Here is a 10,991-nt window from a genome sequence, read left to right as displayed (position 1 = left end):
TATACACTAGTTGCTGGGGAACATGGGTGGGAGGGCGCTGTTGCACTGTGTCCTGCTTGTGAGTCCCTGGTCAACACCTGGTTGGCCTCTGTGTGAACAGAGTGCTGGACTACGTGGACCCTTGGTCTGATCCATCAGGGCTCTTCTTATGTCCTTATGTAATGTGGTGAGTCTCTGTATTTTGTGGAAGATGAAAATAAAGAATAACATTTTTAAGAGTGAAGAAAAACAATGGCCATCATCTGTCACTCCCAATGTGAGGCTCAGAACAGAGTTTGTAACATTTTTGAAGCCCTGAGAAGAATCAGGAAGCTGGCGGCAGTCCCATGTCAAAACCATCACGGCAACCAAAATGCTAGCCACAAAAGACAGAAAACAGAAAGACAAACCCTTTACCTTACTTTCTGCCAATATTTGCAAATAATCCAAGTGCTTGGCCCAGACTTCAACCTACTTTATTCCAGCCGTGTCATCTCTGATCATCCTCAACTTAAGGAATTGAGATGACCCTAATAGCCCTAAAAAAACCAACAGCCCGCTGTTCTTCTGCTTCTTTTTAAAAGAAAGAAAGAAAAAAGGAGAGGCAGACATATGAAGCATCTTATCTGAAAATATTAATGCTGTAGTATCTACCAGTGGAGGCTGGTGCTTCCAATGTCAGTGGGGCAGTGAATCCGCTCCAGGTTTCAGTCAGAACCCTAAAAGAGCTATATCCAAGGTGCTTCATACTTTGGATAGCTCCTTTAGAGTTCTGACTGGTTCTGACTGAAACCCGGAATGAATTCATCACCCCACTGACACTGGAGCCACCAGCCTCCACTGGACTTCAATATGTAGCTGTTACGTAAAACCAAACAGAGGCCTGATCCATCCCTTCCCATTAGTACAGTTGTGTACATACGCAGAGATAAACTAACAGGAGGGGATCTCCAAAGGGATTCCTTTGCACATTCCCCTCCCCTCTCCACCAAGCCTCAGCTAGGGGTACATGTGTCACACTGGCACATGTCCCTGTGAACATGACACCCTTCTGCACTTCATGTATAGGAGGTGTCTATTGGCTCTGATCCTCTCAGTCCCCAATGTGCAGCACAGTTAATGCTCCTATTAGCCTGAATCCTTGAGCCATAGACAGTACTAACGGACACCTCATAGAATCATAGAATAGGAGAGTTGGAAGGGGCCTACAAGGCCATCGAGTCCAACCCCCTGCTCAATGCAGGAATCCACCCTAAAGCATCCCTGACAGATGGTTGTCCAGCTGCCTCTTGAAGGCCTCTAGTGTGGGAGAGCCCACAACCTCACCAGGCAACTGATTCCATTGTCGTCCTTCTCTAACAGTCAGGAAGTTTTTCCTGATGTCCAGCTGGAATCTGGCTTCCTTTAACTTGAGCCCGTTATTCCGTGTCCTGCACTCTGGGAGGATCAAGAAGAGATCCTGGCCCTCCTCTGTGTGACAACTTTTTAAGTATTTGAAGAGTGCTCTCATGTCTCCCCTCCATCTTCTCTTCTCCAGGCTAAACATGCCCAGTTCTTTCAGTTTCTCTTCATAGGGCTTTGTTTCCAGACCCCTGATCATCCTGGTTGCCCTCCTCTGAACACGCTCCAGCTTGTCTGTGTCCTTCTTGAATTGTGAAGCCCAGAACTGGGCGCAATACTCTAGATGAGGCCTAACCAGGGCCGAATAGAGAGGAACCAGTACCTCCTGTGATTTGGAAGCTATAGTTCTAGTAATGCAGCCCAAAATAGCATTTGCCTTTCTTGCAGCCATATCGCACTGTTGGCTCATATTCAGCTTGCGATCTACAAGCTGAATATGAGCCAACAGTGCGATATAAAGCGAGCTGTACATAAAGCGAGCTGTAGTGTGGCTCTTTTCACTTCATCTGTACTATAAGATCTACACCACCATTAAAGCCCCTTCAGTAGCAGCTTTGCACCTCTTTTGGAGTTATTAAACCACTATCTTGCAAGCGCTGCGGCTTAATTAAAATATATTATGATCAACAGACAGCACTACATTCCATTGAAGTGCATTGCGTTTTTGGTTTTTAACAGGGCGTGTGAAGTAATTCTCCTGATGAGCATTCTCTTGCTAAAAGACTGGTAGAGGAATAGTAGAGTCCATAAAGGCCTCTAAAATGGAATCATAGAATAGAAGAGTTGGAAGGGGCCTATAAGGCCATTGAGTCCAACCCCTCGCTCAATGCAGGAATCCACCCTAAAGCATCCCTGACAGAGGGTTGTCCAGCTGCCTCTTGAAGGCCTCTAGTGTGGGAGAGCCCACAACCTCCCTAGGGAACTGGTTCCATTGTCGTACTGCTCTAACAGTCAGGAAGTTTTTCCTGATGTCCAGCCGGAATCTGATCCAAGCATCCAAGGAAACAATCCAAGGAAAGGTTTAGCACCAGGCAGACGGGCAAGCAGGGGTTCCCAACCTTTTTGTGCCAGTGGACACATTTGGAATGTGGAGAAAGTGTCACGGACACTGTCATAAACAGCTGCCATGGGTAGGGTGACCGTATGGAACGGAGGACAGGGCTCCTGTATATTCAACTTTTGTTGAAAGGGGAATTTCAGCAGGTGTCATGTGTATGCATGCAACACCTGGTGAAAGCTGCAGGAGTCCTGCCCTCTTTTGCATCTGGTCACTCTAATATAGCTAGATTATTTTTGTGAACCGTCCAGAGAGCTCCGGCTATTGGGCGGTATAGAAATGTAATAAATAAATAAATAAATAGATACAAAAGAGCGCAGGGGTCCTGCAGCTTTAACTGTTGGGCTGAAGAGGGGATTTCACCTGGTGCTGCGTGCATACAAATGACACCTGCTGAAAATCCTTTTTCTATACAACTGATAAAGATACAGGAGCCCCAGTCCTCCTTTCCATATGTCACCCCATCCATAGGAGGAAGGCATGCCAATTCATAAAATGGCTGCCGTGGTGGTGGGGTGGTCAGTCCCAAAACACCCATTTCACAGAAGGCAAACTGGTGAGACTAAAAGACAAGTAACTTGGCCAAGAATGTGAGTACAAAGCAGAGGGTGCGTCTGAACTCCAAAAAACAAAACAAACAAACACAAAATCATTATGTTGAATCCACATTTTCTGCTCCAAAACTCATTTTATAGAAGGGAAACTGGCTATGCTAAAAGTTATGAAACTCAGTGAAGAGACTAAGTACAAGGAAAAGTTGGGGACTCGGTTCCCAAACACAAAACCACTCATTTGAACCCTATTATTAGGAAGATCATCCCCAAACCAATACCCCCAAATACCCTATACTACAAATAAAAACCACACACCCCTGCCCCCAATTTCTCCCCCTCCCATGAATGCCCCATTACCCCACTAATTGCCCTGCCACCCCCCCATTCCAAAAGACAAAAACTAGAGGTGTGCTCCGCTCCGATTAGAATCGGAGAATCAGAAGCGAATTGGCCTGCTCCGCCTTGCCCAGAGGCGGAGTAGAAGTGGACCGCGGACCCTTAGAAGCACGGCGAAGAGAAGCGCCCATAGGCGGAGCGCTTCTCTTTTCGCGGCGTGATCCGATCGCCATTTTGGAAAATTTCGCCCATAGGATTGCATTGCGGAAAAGAATAGGAGATAACTGTGTTGTTTTTTAAGCTATCTTTCTGAAACTTCTTGTGCTTAGAGAGTCATGGCTGGGGGTCATTTTGAGCCTACTCTCAGCTCCCTGTGTGGTGCGGTTCGCTTGCTAGAATTTTTGGAAAAATCGGGTAAAAAAATCCGGGAGAGGTACCTTTTTGAAGTGCTGAGGGGCAGAGTCAACTCCCGATCATGATCACATGATCCCAAAGTTGGAGGAGGGGATAGGCAAAATGGGTAACTTGGGATACTGGGAAACTTCTCTTTCTTAGTCTGTGAACGGACTTTTCCCAGTGTTTTTTAAAACAGTAGCCCCAACAAATGCACAAACACAACCTGAAATCATATACTAAGCAAATAAATAACAGATAGGAAACACAGCACTGCTACCCACCCTAACCTTGGTGAACAACTGAATAGATGTGGTGCAAGGGGATGAGGTCCCCTAGGGCATGTGGACGTGCCCAGTGCACACACTCTCCCACCCTTGGAGGGTCATCAGAGCCCTCCAAAGAGTAACCCGTGGAGAGACTGAACACTGAAGCTAATGCCTGTCATGAGTTGAAGTGTAAGTTTGCTTCTTAAAGACTGGTCCCTAGACAGGGACAGTCAAAATTGGCACAATTCCTCCTCCCCCTGGGCACGTCCACTTCCCTCTTACCGGTAAAAGACAGATATAGCCTTTTTTAAAAAAAATCTTCCTCTTGTTTATTCAGCAACACTGCTGCTTTTAATTCCACCCCTCGTTTGTTTGTTTGTTTGTTTGTTTGTTTGTTTATTTATTTATTTATTTATTTATTCCATTTTATATTTACACCCCATAGCCCAAGCTCTCCTGGCTTTTCCTCTTCAGTGAAGTCAGGCTGGCTTTCATTGTGGTTCAATTCCTTATTGTTGTTGTTGTTATTATTATTGCTATTAATATTAATTAGTACTGCTATTATTAACATTATTATTTTGTTGTTGTTTAATAATGGCTGTGATCACAGTGCAGTCAATCAACTCTGAAGCAAGGATCACAAAGCTTTACTCTTATCCTTCTAGCCTCCAAGTTAGTTATGGGATACAAAAGAAAAGGCATCTCTCTGTGCTGCTCCCACCTCACAGGGATGGTTTGCATTACTGGCTTTGAAACTATCCTTGGCTCACTTCCTTATGCCCCCAGAAATGTCTGCTGCCTGCCTGCCTTCCCTCCCTCCTCCCCTGCCTGCCTCGCAGGGATGGTTTGTGTGTGTCTTGCTTTGACTCAGGGGATAGGTCCTTCCTGCGCTCACTTAGCCTTTTGGAAGTTCCAAATCAATTTTTCAAGTGTGGAAGAAGATTCATATAGGTTTATCTCTACTCCCCAATTCATGGCATGTTGGGATTTCCTTTGGAATGGCCCCATTGAGCTGTCTGCAGCTTTAAATCCCTGAGATACTGGGGTGTCCGATTTTCATAAATTCCCCAAAAATCAAGGAATGATGGGATTGGCTTGAGTCTTGGCATGCATATGTATCCATGGATAATCTATCATGGTGCTGAGTTTGAGGTTTCTAACATGAAAATTGATGGAGATATCGAAAGGGGTGTGAATTGGGGTTATGGGTGGTGCGTTAGAGGTTTAAGCCCCGCCAAAAATCAGGGGATGATGGGATTTGCTTGAAACTTGGCATGAATGTGGATCTAGATGGCATCTGTGAGGGTGCCCACTTCCAATTTTTTTATCTGTCAAAATGTTGGAGAACAGTCCATGTCTGAAAATGGGGTGTCTGATTTTCATAAATTACCCAAAAGTCAGGGGATGATGGGATTGGCTTGAGTCTTGGCATGCGTGTGTATACGTCCATGAGGTGTCATGGTGCCAAACTTGAGGATTCTAACATTAACAGAAAAAAAGTTGTAGACTTTTTTGGATTTCAATGCAAGCCTATGGGGGGGGGAAAGCGGAGCTCCGATCCAGATCCGGAGCTCCGCAGCAGAGTGGAGCGGACTATAGGCGGAGCGGGACGGAGTGAAGTGGCCCAATCCGCAAATTGTGGATCTGGAAGAGAAGCGGATCGGGGGGTCCGTGCACACCCCTAACAAAAACTATTTGATGCTATTTTCATGTGATTGTGTAACCTCACATGTTTAACCTCACCTACACATGTTTTTCTGTTCTTACAGATAAAGTATCGTTTTCCTGAAGAAGCCGGACATGGAGAAACCTTTGCCCATCTGAAAAAAATCTTGCTCATCTGTGTGTAATATTCACGCTTTTGCGTCATGCTGAATTTCTAGCACGTGTGTTTTCTGCGTATGCCTGTTCAATTAGCACTTGCAACATACTGTTGCAACATACTTGCGCTTTTTATACTGTATTTCGTAATTGTGTTTTTAACCTGTTGGATGTTTTTTGTGGTTTTAATTTTTGTGAACTGCCCAGAGAGCTTCGGCTATTGGGCAGTATAAAAATGTAATAAATAAATAAATAAATAAATAAATTACCTGTGTGACACTTAGCCCATTTCTGCTTATTCTGTACATTGCTATAGTTATTTTCTATTGTATTGGTTTGCCACTCATTACAATGTTTTTGTACAGTTGCATGCTCTTTAGCATTTATTTGTCGACCTTCCCAATTCCCCCACGATTGCCAAACCACTTCTTTGATTGCCCTGCCCCAGCCGGCCCTCCAAGCCTACCAGGCGGCACCAGGACCAGGGTCCCTTTCTCTTTCTCTTAGATTTAACAGGCAGCAGTGGAATGCTGCAAAGCCAAGTAATGGCCTCCAGCCCCCATCTTTATTTCCTGATATGCCTCTGGGCCCATTTTGGAGGGAAATTAGGATTTTCAGTGCATTCCAGCTGCCAGATTAGGAAGGCATAGAGAACTTGGTAGGCACCCTGGTACCTGCGGACACAACGCAGGGGACTTCAGGCTAGGTATGCATCTGCATTTAAGTCTCGTGGAGAGAGAGAGAGAGAGCAGTTGAGGGGAAAAGAGAACCATTTCAACTTACCTTTCCAAAGGTGAACTGTTGCAAGCGCTCAAAAAAAGAGCATCGTCTTCACATCAAATCAAGGAAAGGTAAGAAGAGCAGCACGCCAAAAGGCAATTTCCCAGCAAGATGTTAACATAGGAACACAAAGTGATGTGTCTGGAAGCAGAACTGCTGAGCTGCAGACAACCTGGGTGTGAGTCAGAGAACATTAGGACAGACCCTGTCCACCAGGAAAAGAGACTTGATTGTATGTGACTTGTGTCAACTCTGGAGATGTCAAGAGCTACAACGTAATAAAAGTCAAAGGAAGAGAAAGATTTCTAAATGAGCCGTTCAGCCTTGGAGGCAGGCAAGCTGGCAGCAGCTCAGCTCCTGAGGAAAACAATCAACAATCCAGGTGTGCTCTCTAAAGTTTGAGTGTCCATTCCTTCACTATTTAAGAACATAAGAGCCATGCTGGATCAGACAAAGGGTACATCAAGTCCAGCACTCTGTTCACACAGTGGCCAATCAGCTTTGATCAGGGACACAAAAAGCAGGACATGGTGCAACAGCACCCTCCCACCCATGTTCCCCAGCAACTGGTGCACACAGGCTTACTGCCTCGAATACTGGAGATAGCACACAATCATCAGAGCTAGTAGCCATTGACAGCCTTCACCTCCAGGAATTTATCCAACCCCCTATTAAAGCCATCCAAATTGGTGGTCATCACTACATCCTGTGGTAGTGAGTTCCATAATTCAACTGTGTGAAGAAGTACTTCTTTTTATTTGCCCTGGATCTCCTACCAATCAGCTTCATGGGATGACCCCGGGTTCTAGTATTTTGAGAGAGGGAGAAAAATGTCTCCCTAGCCACATTCTCCATACCGTGCATAGTTTTGTACACTTCTATCATGTCTCCCCTTAGCCTCTTTTTTTTCCATGCTAACCAATCCCATCTGATGTAACCTTCCCTCATAGGGGAGATGCTCCAGCCCCTTAATCGTTTTAGTTGCCCTATTTATTGGCATGAAAGAGAAAAAAACTCCACACATGTAACCCATAGGTGTTTTATTTACAATTATTACTATGCTATTTTCTCTCTTTGTAGGCTAGTTGCTGCAATGTTGTTGGCTGCAGGTCAGTATTGATTAGATGATAGTTAGATAGACAGATAGATAGATAGATAGATAGATAGATAGATAGATAGATAGAGGCAATCTGGCCTGCATTGCTTATACTGGTAACATTTGAGAGGCATTGGAGCAAATATCTCCCCATTGCAGATTAAAGCTCATTCAATTGTAGCTTCCTTCCCTACAATTGGGGTGGGTGGTAACTTTGCATGCAGGTGCTTGTAGTTTTGATCCTCAGTATCTCCAGGTTGGGGAGGAAAAACTTCTGCTGGAAACCTTAGAGAGCTGTGGCCACTGAGTGTTGACAGTATTGGGCTATATGGACCAAGGCTCTGGCTTAGAATAAGGCAGGTTCTTATGTTCCTACAAGTCATGGCACTGGATAGCTTCTCAAGGTGAGTGTGAGATGCCAGCTAAGACAATTGCAAAGCTAGCTTTTGGCCCTCTGGTTAGCTATTGCTAAATGGCTTCAGCCTTAGAGACCAGACTTTTCTCTGCTTTGCTCCATTGTGATTATGACACTCAGCCCAGGCTGCCCACTAAACTATACCATCAGAGGTGGCAATGCTTAGCTGTTTGACTTTACAATAATGGAGCACATCCACAACAGATTCAAATTAGTTCAGATTTCCATGAATCTGACTTCACTTTTTTTTGGGGGGGGGGATTTGCACTAATGGACACTAACTAATCCACATTAGCACATTTGTGCATTAGCGCCAATGTGCACTTGCGCTAATTTGAATTAACACAAGTAGAACCAAATTCTGGTTAACAAAAATTTGATTGACAAATCAACGATGAAACAAAAGATCTTGACAATCTGTGAAACAAATGGAACAGATTTAACACAATCCGTACATCCCTACTTATGCTGGAGCATAGCCAGGCCATCACATACAAAACCCAAAACAGGCATTTATTTATTTTTAATGTTTTGTCTCACTTTTCAGTTTCAGTAAAAATACCCTCAAGGTGGATCTCATCCTGATCAAAATTTGATAGGACCTCCAAGGAACAGATAAAATTGCTTTGCAGGCTACATTCAGCCCAAAGGACACCAGGTGGCCGTCACTGCACAAGGTAATCCACTGGATTCCAGCAGGTTATATGGTACTCAATGACAGAATACATGCTTTGCATGTAGAAGTGAGAGGAACCTAGCATTCACCAACACCATTCTTGCAAAAATTGCAGTCAATCCACCCAGTGGTCTTCCACCAGAGCCCTATCTATTACCTAGCTAGGATGACCATTCACGATTAGCCAAAAATGAAGAAATGCATCACCAAAAAAGAGGTCAAAAGAGGGAAGCAGTTTGCATACATTTTTCATGTGCTAATTTTTATATGTATGGGGCAACTTTAGAGATGATTTTATGATTTAAATAGAAATACAGTAGAAGACTGTGGACAGGTGATGTGTGTGTCTGCTTGTTTAGTCTGCTGTGCAGGTGCTAAGTGTTGATGGGCAACAGTTCTTGATCTTTAAATCAGACTTGGACTTGATATCCCTTCAACTAGAGGGCAGTCCCATGGCAGCCCTTCAAGTAGAGGAGCATGCAAAAGAAGAAACATTGCTACCTAAACCTGCGTGTACTCTTGTACCACCTTACTCTCAAGAAGGAAACATTTAAAGCTGCAGGGATTAACCTATTCTTGTCACTAGAAGTAACGAGAATCAATTAGAGCAGGGTGGCATCATCTAAAATTATGGATCACTATCTTTTTTATAGTCACATATGAACTTTCCTGTTTAAAAAAATCACATTCTGAAACTTTCAGTAACTTGGGTGGGAATGACTTGCAGCAGGTTCAGCCATTCAGCAGGTGAACACTATGGTGATTAGAGAAAAGTTTAACGTTATGAGGAGGCCCTTTGTTATTATTTTATATATTGATTTAACGTGGATTCCTGCATTGAGCAGGGGGTTGGACTCAATGGCCTTATAGGCCCCTTCCAACTCTACGATTCTATGATTCTATTTATATACTTGGCTAACTGAGATGAAAGCTTCTATGAACAGCCTATTAAATTGGTTATCTCCAATTCTCATTATGTATCAAAGCTCAAATTTAAGGTAGGATTGGTGGAGTTTGAGCATTTGTGCTGTCCACCCACCTGCCTGCCATAGCCTCAGAGCTTTTGTTGACGTTCGTAGCGCTGTCACACATTAAATGAACGACTAGTGATGTGACAGGGGGGGACACAATGGGAATTTTCTCACGAAGTTCTGACTCGTCCTTATCATCAGAAAAAGTAATGGTGGCAATTGTCCAACTGTGAATTCTGTTTGTTGGGACTGACAGATTAATATTCTTACAATTCTATTTTTAGGTTCCCCCCAAAGCTTGAAAGTATATGAAATTACATACTCAAAAGCAGGAAATGACACATAAATGTGTTACTTTAAAAACAAATGATTTATGTCTTGAAAAAGGGGGCAATTTTGTCAGTGTTCACAGAAACTCTTTTTGACCTCATAAAGAAATGTGGAGAGTTTAATATGATAAAATATTTATTTAAATTTGTGTTTTACAGAAAACTATCCAAAAATGTTAAAATAAAGTATTACAACAATTACAAGCCTTCTATTACTATAATGAAATACAGTTTTGCCAAATTGCTCACATATTTTAAGTGATGTTTAGATAAACTTACAGCTCAGTTCTTAATAAACGGCACCCCTTGAAGAGGCTATTTTCAAATCAAGCTTTTGAAGCTGACACTATGACCTGGTTTGCACAACATTGTGGGTTATCATGGGTTAATTAAGCCACAATCACCTGCAATATGTGCAGGGAGAATGCAGCTGCTGTTTTGAATATGCAGTCTCTGATCAGGGTGATCTGGGGTTGCAGCATATTGTGTGAACCCACCCATTGGAAGTTAATCAAGGGTTAAACAACCCACACTTATCTCTTGATTAGTAGTTGGGTTAAGTGCAGATTGTTTAATCCTCAATTTCCCCATGATGCCTAGGTTCGCATGGTATGCTGCAAACCCTGATTGGAGGTTGTATATTCAAAATGGTGGTGCATGCATTGAGGCTAATTATGGGTTAATTAACCCTTGATAAGCTACCAGGTCATACGAACTGGCCCTATATATGGCCGTAAAACTACAAAAAATCTTAAGTTTTAAATAATCGAATCAATGACTTTTAAACCTTTTTAAATTAATCAATTTAAAATTGATAAAATCAGATATAAAATCAAAAACATTTATGTTCTCTTTCTTTTTTGGGGGGGGTCTTCTTTGGTTTTACATGCAAAGCTTAATATTCACTAACATTA

Source organism: Elgaria multicarinata, chromosome 2, assembly GCF_023053635.1.
Source record: "Elgaria multicarinata webbii isolate HBS135686 ecotype San Diego chromosome 2, rElgMul1.1.pri, whole genome shotgun sequence".
Lineage (NCBI taxonomy): Eukaryota > Metazoa > Chordata > Lepidosauria > Squamata > Anguidae > Elgaria > Elgaria multicarinata.
Note: the sequence above shows the minus strand (reverse complement) of the source record.